At 46.1% G+C, this 13440-nt stretch overlaps 1 long non-coding RNA gene and 1 pseudogene across 1 annotated transcript in view; one reads left to right on the top strand and one right to left on the bottom strand.

The window, feature by feature from the left end:
* The window catches only part of LOC137219779 (uncharacterized), a 152184-nt gene that overhangs the window by 68613 nt on the left and 70131 nt on the right, over positions 1-13440 (top strand). Inside the window, exon 6 of the long non-coding RNA XR_010941242.1 lies at positions 3716-3784. This is a non-coding gene — a long non-coding RNA (uncharacterized lncRNA). The remainder of the gene's footprint in view (positions 1-3715; positions 3785-13440) is intronic.
* Positions 1005-2055, bottom strand: LOC137219777 (RNA-binding protein with serine-rich domain 1-like; annotated as a pseudogene).

The following is a 13440-nucleotide window of genomic DNA, read 5'->3' on the forward strand; positions in this document are numbered from 1 at the left end:
ATTCCCTGTACCTTGTTCTTCACCATCCCCTTTACATGTAGACTCTTGCCTTGAATACAGTCCTGCAAATGCAACTGAAAGTCACCTAGTGCCTAGAACTCTTTCTACCTGTGTATGTTTTATTTTATTTTTTTGCACTCTAATCCTAGGTTTATTCAACACAATTCTTTTCTCTACACAACAAAGTACAAACACAATATTATCTAAAATGCTACAAAGTTACAAAACTGAAAACAGAGAAAATGTATAGTACTGACTGTACAATAAAAGCCAAAAAAGCAATGAACACATTGCCAAGGTAACCTACACGACCACCATGAATACCGACACAACGGGTGGGGGGGGGGGGACGGGGGGGGCGGGGGGGGAGAGGGGGCAGTTCTGTGATGACCCGACAGAGCTGGCTCTCAACTTACCAGTTTCAGAGAGAAAGGGAGATGTGCGTGTGTGTGTGTGTGTGTGTGTGTGTGTACGCACATGAGTACACATGAAAAGAACCATTTCGGGTATTTGGCCCTTGAGGTCAGAAGAGGACTCAAACAGGGGTGCAGGGCCAGGCTAACAGGAACGGCAGTTGCATAAAAGCACACCCTTTCCTGTGGGACCCTGCAGGCCAGCAGGTTAGGGCACGAGCAGGCCACCAGATCGGCCCCAGGTCACCTGTGGAAGGGGAAAACATGCTCCCAGGCTGGGGCTGTACCACCGCCTGGAGCCCCCTGCTCATCCCTGCTGACTTTGCCACTAAACTGCCTCTCAGGAACTAGAAATGTGGAAGCTTTCTAGCCAGAAAACTGGAGGGCATCTTTATAAGCGTGACCCCCAAACCAACAACGCCCCTGCAGCCGGAACTCTGCCGCCAGGGGAAACGTAGCAATTACTGCCTTCACCTCCGAAGCCTGCCCCTGAGTGAGGGATTTCTTTCCTACCGATCCTCCTTCGGCTAGAAAAGTGACAGAAGTGAGTTGGATGGGATACAAGTCACAGGGCAGAGCTTCCGTGGCCCTGCTTATACGGAGGAGTTGAAGCTGGAGCGGCTCCTGTGGCGCCGGCGCACCGGGGACCTGTGCTGAGGGGAACGCGACCTCCTCCTCATCCGTGGGGGTGACCTGCACCACATGGGAGGCGGTGGCGGCATTCTCCAGGGACGGCTGAATCGCCGGGGGGCGGGGCGGCCGAGGCCAGGGAGCCACCACAGCGGTGGCAGTGATCTCCTGGCCATCGATGTGTCCTCCCTCCACGTGCTTCAGCGCCTTCTCGGCCTCATCTGGATTCTCAGACTCCACGGGGGTGCATCCTTTCTACAGGCACGTCAATCATTTAAGTTTTCCCATAGGTGGAGAATATCTCCAGGATATGATCCTTGGTCACATTCCTTGTGAGCCTTCCAATGTGCCCTGTGGTGGGTTTAGGGGAAGGGCTCCGCCTTTTCCTTTCCTTTTTATCTCTTCTGGGTGGTTTGGATTTGGAGCGGGAATGCCGCCCGTTGTCCTGCCTGCGCCGAGAAGGACTCGGAGAGCCAGGGGAGCTGCCGGAGCTGGAGCTGCGGGATGTGCTGGAACTTCCTGAGCGGCTCGATGATGAAGATGAGCTGGAGCCCGTGCTGGTGCTCGAGCCCGAGCTGCAGGTCGAGCTGGACCGAGACCTGGTGCTGCTGCTATCACTGGAAGCGCTGCGCCTCTTTGGAGTTTCATCCCCGCCACGATTCTTCTCGCTGGACTCCTTGGCGGCCCCCTTATCTTTAGAGCGATCCTTGGACTTCCCATCAGAGCGGTCTTTGCGTTTGGTAGGAGGACCCCAGTGCTGGACTTTGTATTATTTTCTTTGACTCCTAGCAAGCTCTTCTTTTTCACTCCTGATAAATCCATTCTCCCCTTCTGAGGTGTTCAAAGCAGCAATGGCGGCCTCACTTATCTGAACTCTCCCTTCTAACTTGAGTCTGAGAAACGATCCCTAATCGATTGCAATTTACGCCAAAGTGCAGCATCTTCCCGCCGCCGCGACCTCCTCCCCCTCTCCTCAGCCACTGAGGCCCGCGCTGCTCGGGCTTCACGATTAGGGAGCGGGGAGGCCCTATTGTGTGTTAGACACACAGCAGATGATAATTAGAGAATAAAGTTGATGAGCTAATTCATACTCAATACATATGCAGATATGTTGTATATGTAATATTCAACAACATATCTTGATATTAATAAGAAATGATACCCTGACATCCCAAAATTAATCTCAAAAGCTAGTTTTTCAGGTTCATCTACTGTCCAGTGGAGAGAGATTTAGGGGCAGGTGAGGGGCTTTCTAGGTGCTCCCCCAAATGTGTCTGTTACAGAAAAATGAAGAGGCTGGATAGATGCTCAGTATGTATAATGTGAGCACACTCCCCAATGTTTATACGGTTTCATGCTTTCAATATATGACCAAACATATGAGTAAGGGATCTTAAACGATGTGCAAATGTTTGTGAGGAACCCAGGCCTTTTCTGGATAGTCTCCGTGTTTGTGGACCTGTCCGCCTCTCCTCTAAGCACTGGACAGGAGCAGAAGAAAGCAGGCCATGGGAGAGAGGGACAAGTGTAACCAGAAGCATCTCAAAGGCCCAAACAGACGTCAGGAGTGCACACATTCTCGCAGGTGCACACTGGGAAATGTTTACCTTCCTCCTTTGGCAGAAGGCAGTTAGTTCCCAGTGTGCTAGAATGGAAGGGAACAGTGAGAACCAGTTCACCAGACGTGTAGGCTCGTGTCCACAACTTTCCATTCTGCCCGGGAGCAGTGGCCAGAGGGAGATGATAAAAGTAGGTAGAAGTTAGCTCTGTATATACGGCCCCAAACTTGAGGAGCCCTCAGGGAGAAGGCGGGTGGAGACCTCCTGAGTTTTGCTCTTCTCTCCTTTGTTAGACAGATGGATTCTGCCTTGTCCTGTTTCTCACATTGTTTTTTGGGGGGAGGTTTTGCCTCAGCAACTAAAAGGGAGGCTGCTTAAGAGCAGGGACTTTGTGGGACTTCCCTGGCGGTCCAGTGGTTAAGACTCTGCACTTCCACTGCAGGGGCCATGGGTTCGATCCCTGGTCAGGGAACTCCTGCATGCCACAGGACATGGCCAGAAAAAAAAAAAAAGGGAGCAGAGACTTTGTCATATCCTAGCTACCTAATTTGCTCTGCAAGTTCCAGAAGAATATAATGTCCTCTACACAGTTGATACTTAATAAAGTCTCCTTTGCTTCTAGCGCCTCCCTTTCCTGTCTCTCCTCAATGTAATGTCTGATTGCCCTGTGAACTCTCAGGGAGGCATCAATGGTCTAAAGTCTGAATTATCTAAGCAGCGGGTCCACTCTCTTTCTGGTCTGTGTGTAAAAACACGCCACTGACTTTGAGAGAGTTTCTCTGTATATCGTTGCTTAATATCTCTACGTAAGGTACGCCCTCTTGGTTTTCCAGAAATCTCCATAACTGAGACTCCAACAGGTTAATTTGCCCAAAGACTCATGGCTGGTCAGGGATAGGACAGGGATTAAGCTGGTAGGCTTGGCCTCAAGCCCCTGCTTCTGTCATCTGGCTTCCACTGACTTCTCTGCAGAGAACGGGGTGATTAATCAGACAACAAAATGGGTAAAAAGTGGGCAGCAAGGAGACCCAGTGTGCATGAGTAGAACAGTGAGAATATCCCTCATCCTCCTAAACAGTATGTATACATCATACTTTCTGTCTCTATCCCCAGGTTCCCCAGGGTGTGGAGAGGCTAAGAAGCCTCCACGTTCCCGGCTGGAGCTTACCTTTCTCGGTACAGGTCAGAGTGTTTCAAATCCTTCTTGTTTCTCCTGTTACACTTAGTTACTTGGCTCTTTCCTATTATTTTTCTTCTGGGATACCACTTTTTTATCGCCATTTTTTAATACAGCCATGGAAAATGATGAAATAACTCAGAAAACACTTCCTCCTTGCTCTTAGCAAGTTATTTGTGCTCCAGTTCTAAACTGCTAGGCAAATCTCTGATAATTAATGAATTTCTACCAACATAATACCTCATAAAACATATCTTTTGGGTAACATACCTGAATTTATAGAAACATATTTAAATTAAATGCACTCCCAATCCAAAAAAAAAAATTGTCCACATAATTTTAATGGAATTCAGCAAACCCATTCTAAAATATATCTGGGAAAGACATTTAGAGAAGAACCCAGGTCTTTTTCTTTTTTTTTTTCCCAGAAGAAAAAATGAGGAATAAATTGCTTTACCAATTTTCATAATACATTATACATATTCAATAATTAAAACTGTGGTGTAGGAGCAAGCAAGTATCATATGCCCATAAATTAACATAGTATGATGTAATAGAGACTCCAGAAACAGAAACATGCAGTGTGAGAACTAAACACATGTTAAGTAAGACATGACACCATAAAACTCCCAGAAGAGAGCATAGGCAAAACATTCTCTGGCATAAATCATACCAATGTTTTCTTAGGTCAGTCCCCCAAGGCAATAGAAATAAAAATAAACAAATGGGACCTTATCAAACTTATAAGCTTTTGCACAGCAAAGGAAACCATAAAAAAAGAAAAAATGAGAAGACAACTTACAGAATGGGAGAAAATATTTGCAAATGATGTAACATCATTTGAATGATGGGAGAGAGAGAAGGAAGGAGAGAGAGAAGCAGGGAGAGAGAGAAGGAGGGAGAGAGAGAAGGAGAGAGAGAAGCAGGGAGAGAGAGAAGCAGGGAGAGAGAGAAGCAGGGAGAGAGAGAAGGAGGGAGAGAGAGAAGCAGGGAGAGAGAAGGAGGGAGAGAGAGAAGGAGGGAGAGAGAGAAGGAGGGAGAGAGAGAAGGAGGGAGAGAGAGAAGCAGGCAGAGAGAGAAGGAGGGAGAGAGAGAAGCAGAGAGAGAGAGAAGGAGGGAGAGAATGAAGGAGGGAGAGAGAGAAGGAGGGAGGGAAGCATGGGGTTGTTGCCTAGAAGGGAGTAATTGTGTAACCCCACAGTATTTCCTTATTAACTAGTGATCAAAACACCCAGAAAACTTCAAAAAGCTAAATGCTCAGGGAGAGGAGGTACAAAGGGAAGCCATGCACGTGACACTGTGATGAGTGAACCAGGGAGGAGAAATCTCCAGTATTCTCTTTCGTTCTTGCCCGCGCTCTGGGGAGCTGTTGAGCTGCTGGGAGCGGAAGTGGCCCTCTGTGCAGCAAAGGCCATTGCTCCGCTGAGTACTCACCATCAGCACAGAGCCAGTGCACGTTTCTGGGTAGCCCAGTTCTACCTAGATTGGACTGCAGGTGTCAAAAAAGGCTGTTTTAGGTCGCTCCTAATGATATGTCCAGCACCTCAGAGCTATAGATCTAAGGGACAGAGTGGACACTCAGGGGCAAGCAGACAGCAGTCATCTCCTGACCACCACATTTCTCTCCACCTCTTGGCCATTTCCGGCAGCTGATTGCCAGTGGCCGGAGGAGGAGAGAGAACAGCAGCACTGAGCCCACAGCAGTGTGAGTTTGCAAGTGGCATGCATGAGGACAGGGGGCCCCACTTCAGGTCCCGTCCGGGTTGCTCTGGCCCCCACCTTGGCCAGGCACCAAGGCTGCATGGTGTTCATTAAAATAGGAACCTCCTGACCAAGACTTTGAAGATAGGAATCACCCACCCCAAACCAGACACGGCCCACCAGTCACCAGAAGGAAGCCAAAGATGGGGAATGACTAGCAGAGCTGGCAGACAGCTCCAGAGTCTGTGGACACCGAGTGCCTCGAAAGAGTTTCCTGAGGAAAACTCAGCTTGACCACAGGAGCCCACAGACGTCCTTCATGGCCTGTCTGCTCCACGGCGAGACTCCCCCTCAGACCTGTCTCCCTGACCACCACCCCACGTTCTTGAGGGGCCCCAGGCACAGCCACTGCCACTTGTCTGGCATTAAATGCCAGGATGAGCCAGAATGCCTTCAGAAATTCAGAACTTATGAATTTACTAAATGTTGTGAGATAATCTTGCCCTCACAAAGCTTACGATATAGTTAAAGGTATAGCAGACTCAGACACGCACAGGAAATATTCAAATTGCACACTAATGAGAGAATGTCATGCTGAATGATGAGTCGAGTGCAGATTAGAATAGTTCATTGACAGGAGGTGTTCCTGCGGGAGGTTCAAGGTTGGTCAGAATCATCCCTGGGTATGTCTTAGAAAACTGCCAGAAACTCAGGGAAGCTTCTAGTGTCAAGTACTTTCAAAAGCCTTTATACCAGGCTTTTGAAAGGAATCCGTCCGTTCTTACCGTTGCAGGGCCAACATGGCTAAGAACCCAGTGCTGTACTGGTTGTGTTGTAGAGTGGCAGGGCCAATTGAAGGCCTGCTCCCCCAGTCTCTAACGCTAAGACAAGGGCTCCTGTGGAGGAAGGCATGGGACCTTGAGATCTGGAATGGGGAAACAGGGGAGGCTGAGGTTTGAACTCCCCAGTTCCATAGGACCTCTCTTTCTGATGGAGGAAACCCGTCTTCCCACTTGAGAGAAAATGTCTTCCTCGGCATAAACACCTTTCAGTGACTGCCCCCGGGATGGTCCCATCACCAGGGGATGCCGGTCTTTGTAGGCCCTACTCCCACCACTCTTAATACCTGCATGTCCCTACCAAGAGTAGATCCCAACACAGCCCAGAAAAGGGGAACAAGACCTGCCCTGAGGTGAGAGAGGGAATCGACCCACCAAAAGTGTAACAAGACCTCACCCATCGGCATTGGCAAGAGTATGAGGAACGTGGGTGTGAATGAATTCTAAAGGTGTTTGACTATGTAGAATGAAACTGAAGAGTTGATTGGGCCTCATTTATCAATATGAGTTGACTCTCCTGAGATTCTAGGTTTAATAAGTGGCTTGAGCATCTGGGAATGGTATAAATATCGATAGTTGGCTAGTTTGGCCAATTGAAACCTGGGCTCAATGGCGGCCTACAGTCAGCAAAGTTGACATACTGGAACTTCCCTGGCAAACTCTGGAGAAGCACAGCCAAGCAGAACATTCTGCAAGGATGAGAAGTTCCTAAAATCTGTGCTGTCCACTATGGTAACTTCTAGCCACTTGTGGCTACTGAGAACTTGAAATGTGGTCAGTACAACTAGGGAAGCGACTTTTTCATTGTAATAGATTGAAATTTAACTAGCCACATGTGGACAGTGGCCACTGCAGCAAATGGTGCAGTGCTGGTGTAAAGAGCATGAAGGCTCAGGAAATGGCAAGGTGACTTCTTTTGAGCTGAGTCCACTCTCGCTGCATCCATGGATTTTGGTACATAGAGCGCTTTCACTGTCATTCACTTCTGAATAATTTTTCCATTTATATTGTCATTATTACTTTATTTATTTTCTATTTAACCCAAAAGTTATCTGGAAAACATTTCTCTTTTTATTTCTATCAGTTTTTATTTTATGCATATAGAGGCTGCAGTGTTAACGCATTAAAATTGATAATTGTTATATCTTCTTTGTGACTTGAACGTGACAGAAAGGACAAAATATATTTGTCCCTTTTAATGTTAGTGATTCTCATCTTTAGTGTTCTTTTGTCTGATGTTAGTATTATAACATCTATTTTCATTATTTTTCTAGTCTTCTTTAATGCCTATGTTTTCAGCCTTTCTGTGCCCACTTGTTTAAGCATATGTCTTATAATCAGCATATAGCTTGACTGTATTTTAACCTGTTCTGAAAATCTATTACTTTGACGGGAATTTAAGATACTTACATTTACCGTGATCATTGATATATTTGGACGTAGTTGTAGAATTTTATTTTATGCTTGCATTGTTTCTTATTTTAGTCCTGACCCCAGTTCCGCTTTTAAAAATATTTCCATAGGACTGAGTAACTTACATTGACTAGAATTAAAATTTCTTCTAAAGCAAATATATGTCTGTTAGAATCAAAGGCGATGGGCACTTGAGACTGGCGATACTTTACTGTGCTTCTGTGTTCGTCCACTGTCCTCACCCCTCTGGCTCCAGCTTTGTAAACTTTACAGACCATCCCGTTGAATCCTGAAACCTTGACATGCCTTATAGGCATGTCACATAGGCAAAGTCGTTCTTGGGTTCTCACGGCACCAACCGTTTATGCGACAACCTCTGTCCTTTCATTCCTCAAATAAATCAATTTTATAAGTGAAATTTAACAAAAGCCAAGGCCTTACCCCACTCTTCAGAGCGGCACCTTCTAAGGCAGCAGTTATTGGTTCGTATCTTTTCTGCCTGCTAAAAAATACACTTTGAGACATCCTAAGGAGCAATAGGATGTGGTGGTTAGTAGTCCAGACCCTGGGTCTATTCTGCCATGGCTGGAATCTCAGCTTTGTCACCTTCCCTGTCGCCGATAGCTGTAAGATTTCAGTCCAGTAACTGAACTTCTCTAGGCCATGCTTTCCTCATAAGAAATACAAGGTCAGTTATAATACCACCTGGAGGATGGCTGGGAGGATTGGAAGAGGTAATCGATGTGAAAACACTCAGCACGATCCTCGCCACACCGGAAGAACTCGGAAGATGATAAGCGATATTCCTTTGCTTCTTTTCCCTTTGGCTGTGCCATGCGGCGTGGGGGACCTTAGTTCCCCAACCAGAGATCAAACCTGTGCCCCCTTGCAAGGGAAGTGTGGAGGCTTAACCACTGGACTGCCAGGGAAGCCCAATAACTGATATTCTTAACAATGATCTTCGTCCATACCCAGGACTCAACATAAGGCCATTTTCACACAAATCGACATTTTCTTAATCCCTCCCAGAAGGAGAGCTGTGGAACTTCTTGAAGACTCTTGACATCTCTATGAAGAGGCATAATCTACTTCTCCTGCTATTCTTAGCATCCCAAAGCTGACTGAAGATCTATATCCATGAACAGAGGGTCCAGGGTGTAAACAGGTGGTCCATGCACTGGCCTCGTACTGATAACCTCTGCCATCTTTGTACGTTTTGTCTGCAGTTGCTGTATTAAGGAGACCTGGCCTGAGTGAAATATTCAGTCCTGGATCTTTTCATGTCCCAAATTAACTTTAATGAGCAAACAGGGAAAGATCAAGAGGATTGCGACTGGGACTTAGGGGAAACTTTGAAGCAGAAGCCAGGAAGGGGTAGATGCCCTCTGGAATTGGGCCAGCGTTTGCTTTTGATGACAGCGAACCCTCAGATCTTGTTCATCTGAGCTGAAAACAAGGGGCTCTGGGACCAGAATACCTGAGATTTCACCTTTTACAATGCCTCTGTGTTCCTCATTCAACAAACATGTGTTGAATACCTACTATGAGCAAGAAACTTGCTCTAATGCTTTGATTATATGCTTTGGGTATTACCAAGGTGAATAAGACACTGTCGCAGCCCACAAGGCTTTTTTCTTCTAGTAGAGGAAATAAGGTGTACACAAATGGCCACGTTGGAGGCGGGAGTGGGGGACTATGACATGTAAAACGTACAAAGTTCCATCTGATGGACGAAGAAGCCGTTGCTTCCACCTTGGAAGGAACCAAGACTGCTGTATGCAGGTAGTTAGATGGGAGCTGCCCCTTTAAGAAGAGTGGGATCTGGACCAGTAGAGATGAGCAGTGGTCTTTCAGGTGGAGTACACAGGGTGAGCGCCAGCAGGGCAGTCCAGGGAAGGTTCTGGGAACAGCAAATTGTACCTCCCCTGTTTCTTCTAGCTGTGTTTTCATGGGAAAATGTCTTCAGCAACCTGAGCCTCGGCTTCCCCATGGGACTACTTCTGTATACTCCTCAGAATAATTGTAAAGATTAAATGGCTTAAAACAGGCAAGTGTGTAGATCGTTATATGTGCCTGAATAATGATAGTGGTGTCCCTCATGCCTGTTTCTGTTTCTCCCCTTCACTGAGTCCCTAAGCTGGTGAGGAGCAGATTCCCAGGAATTTCTACTGGGACATGGAATTTGGGGGCAAAAAAGGGAGGGATCGGCAGGTCAATACTGAGGGTTAACTGAGGAGGTTTAGGATTTCCACAGGCAGTCCCCAGCAGAGGTAGTTCCTCCCTGTCATCAAAGGGCCCTCGGGTCAGGACTGAACAGTTCCCATCCTGTTACAAACTGCAGGATGGCATGAGCATCTTTTGCAAGTGTCTTCTCACATGTGCATCACCAAAGAGATCTTCTTTCAAAGACATTTCCTTCACTGCTTTCCCAGTCTTCTGTTTGAAGACATTTCCAGAAAGGAGCTTAAGAATTCATCAGCTGCTCTGTTCCTAGCAGAGTGGGTCTTCTGGACTCGTCTCAAGTGTCATACACCTCGTTTGGCGCTATATCTTGTCATTTTGAATTTTTGGTATTCAATTCAACAAATGCTTGAAATAAGATCTTCACTGTAACTCACTCTTTTGTCTCTAAGTTTCAGCAGAGGCTTCAATGGTTAGTAATACAACCGTTGATGTGAAATCCTGCTGTCATTCCAAGGGGAGGTGCTGGAGCCCCTATGCAAGACTTTCTAAGGGAGGCTTGGAGTCACACTGCTGGCTTTTGTCCATCACGCAGCCCATGTAAGAAGTTGAGGTTGACAAGAGATTGGAAAGTGGTGATTTCTTTACAGAGAATGTCAGTGAGAAATCATAAATTGCTTCCAGCTTGCTCCCTGACATGTTGAGCTCATTCAGCCAAGTAGAGGCTGTGCTATAACCACACTGTGTTAGGAGTCGGGGAGTCACAAAGGTGAATAGGCCCAATACCTGCAACCTAGGAGCTGCTAAGGAGCAGTAACACCTTTAATAACACTCACACCCTGAGAAGCCTGACAGTACCATTCCAAAGCAGTATAGGGATGGGAAAGACATTCCATCGTAGGACCTGGAGTCTTTGTAGCAGGGGATCTGGGTCAGGGCAAATGGCAAGGGTGGGGCAAAGGCATGTAAAACAGACAGAACTGCTTGAGACAATCCAGGTGTACAACAAAGCACAGGAATGCTTGCCGATCAAGATCATACAGGCTGTAACTGTGACAATGGGAATGAAAAATGTGGTAGGTTTTAAAGATAAACAGCAAAAAACAAATCCTACAGTCCTTTACAGTTTGCAGAGCTTTGGGGGATAACTTACTAAGTTTGACAATCACCGCAACCCATGGGATCAGCAGGGAATGTACTTGTTCGACAAATGAAATAACTGTAGGTCAGTGTTCTTATCTTACCCAGTAGTACAGAGCTAGCCACCGATATAACTAGGATCTGACCCTAGGCTTCCTGGTTCCAGGTTTTGTTTGTCAGTTGTTTCATGGCATTTCATCCTCTCCCTCCACACAGGTTATGAGCAGTTCAGTTCTAGCAACTATTGCAAATTTTACTTTTGGAATTCTAGGGGTGTGCTGTGAAGATTGTATTGATCGATTCACCCATTCAACAGACAATTACATTTTAATGGGAGGAAATAGATCATAAAAGATAAGCAAGCAATGTATGTATATATGAGATGCTGTAAAGTCTAGAGAGAAAAATAAAGCAGAGAAAGGGAATAGGATTCACCAGGCCTGCAAGGGGATGCTATTTCAAATAGGGTCATACGTGAAAACCTGTGCGATAATGGTGACATTTGAGCAGAGACCTAAAAGAAGTGACATGAGCTAGTGAGTCATGCACTGTCTGGGGAAGGGACCAGTTAAGACGATGGCAGTTATCCAGATCGCAGGTGATGGTGGTGTGGACCAGGGTGAGAGAGGTGAAGACGGTGAGAAGTGGTCAGAGTTTGTGTGGTTTTTGAAGGTAGCGTCAAGAGGACTAAGAGACTGACTAGATGTGTGATACAAGAGAAAGGAAAGCACCTCCCCAAACCCCAACACCAAGATTTTCAGCCTGAGGCAAGAAAAGATGAATTTGCTTTGCGTTGAGATGACAAAGGCTTCAGGAAGGAAAGGATTTGGGGGAAAGTTAAGGAGTGTATTGGGGGGCACTTTAAGTTTGAGATGCCGGTTGGACATTCAAGTGTTGATGGTAATTGGTTATAAGCATCTGGAGTTCAGGAAGAGGTCAGGACTAGTATATAGAAATGGGAGTTAGCGTAGAGTTCTACTGATTTTCAGTGGAGTGATTGTCAGGAACTGTGAAGGATCTGAGTTTGACCCTATTTAAGGTCAGCTTACCCCAGCCTCACGGATGCTGGCAGAAAACATGAGTTCCTGGGGTCACAGACAAAAGACATTATTACTCTCAGCAATAGCAGTAGCCAGAGTACCCGCCCTTCCCTGCCCTGTTCCCTGGGTCTCAGTTGCCTAAGGCAATGTGGAGAGGGCCAGAGGTGCCTGCATACACACAGTGGGTTGCATGACAGGAAAGGAACCCCAGGCTGAGGGAGCCTGAAGCTTTTGTAACAGGCAGTATGCACGCCTATCCTTTGCTCTGAGACGGACACTATCTGTATGTTCCAAAGCTGTTTGCTACACAAAGATCCTTGGAAAGACAGTCCGGAATAAAGCCAGTCGGCTTCTCTGCTCATGAGCTGTTCAGGAGTGCAGGACAATTGTCTCCCCACATGGTGTCACCCCTGAAGCAGCATTGTGGAATTCTGAAGGGGCACTGTTGGCTTTTACAATGCCTGGGGGTGCTACTGGCATCTCATAGGCAGGAGCCAGGGCTATTCGATATCCTGCAATGTGCGAGACAAGTATCACACAAAGAGAACGATCTCATGTCCCACACAACTTTGAATGTTTTGTCAAGCATTCACTGCAGTGAAAAAAAGTATAATTATTGGAATTATTTGAACCTCGACTCTCTTTCCACTTTACAAAATATTCTTTTTAGTATGGCAACATACGCTTAATATTTAATCATTTAAATCAAAGGAACATTGTACTTTGCTTTGTTCAGAATATTATCGAAAGTTACCATTTGGGGGAAAAAATACATTGTTAGCAGCAAGACCCATTATTTGAGTAGTCACACCTCATACGACATTACAGTTGCAGCTGAAACAATTATAGTAATTGTAGGGGTGTGTGTGTATTTATATTCAGCCTTTATTTCTTAAGGTCAAATAGGAAGAAATAGACAATTTTGGCGGGGTATTATCTAACTTCTCTTTAGTAAAACCTACTCAACATGAGAGGGTATGATAGAGTCCGATGCTTGCATCAAATCCTGTTGAAACGAGGAAGAGGATTGGAAAGTGATCATTGGATTTAGCAGTGTAGAAATCATCAGTGACCTTGAAAAGAACAATTCCAGCAGAGAGGTGGGGACAAGGGTCTGTTTGAAGATGGTTCAAAAGAGCATGAGAGGACAGGAATTGAGACACGAGTATAAACAACTTCTTTGAGGAGGTTTCCTGTAAAGGGGAGCAGAGCAAGAGGATCATATGCAAAGCACTTATCCCAGTGCCTAGCACACAGAAAGGGCTCAGAAAATGTTGGCCAAAGAAGGGCTTGATGACCCATGGGAGGTCTACTGAGTAAGGGCTAATGGAAAGAAATGCAGACATA

Source organism: Pseudorca crassidens, chromosome 2 (assembly GCF_039906515.1).
Source record: "Pseudorca crassidens isolate mPseCra1 chromosome 2, mPseCra1.hap1, whole genome shotgun sequence".
NCBI classification, from domain to species: domain Eukaryota; kingdom Metazoa; phylum Chordata; class Mammalia; order Artiodactyla; family Delphinidae; genus Pseudorca; species Pseudorca crassidens.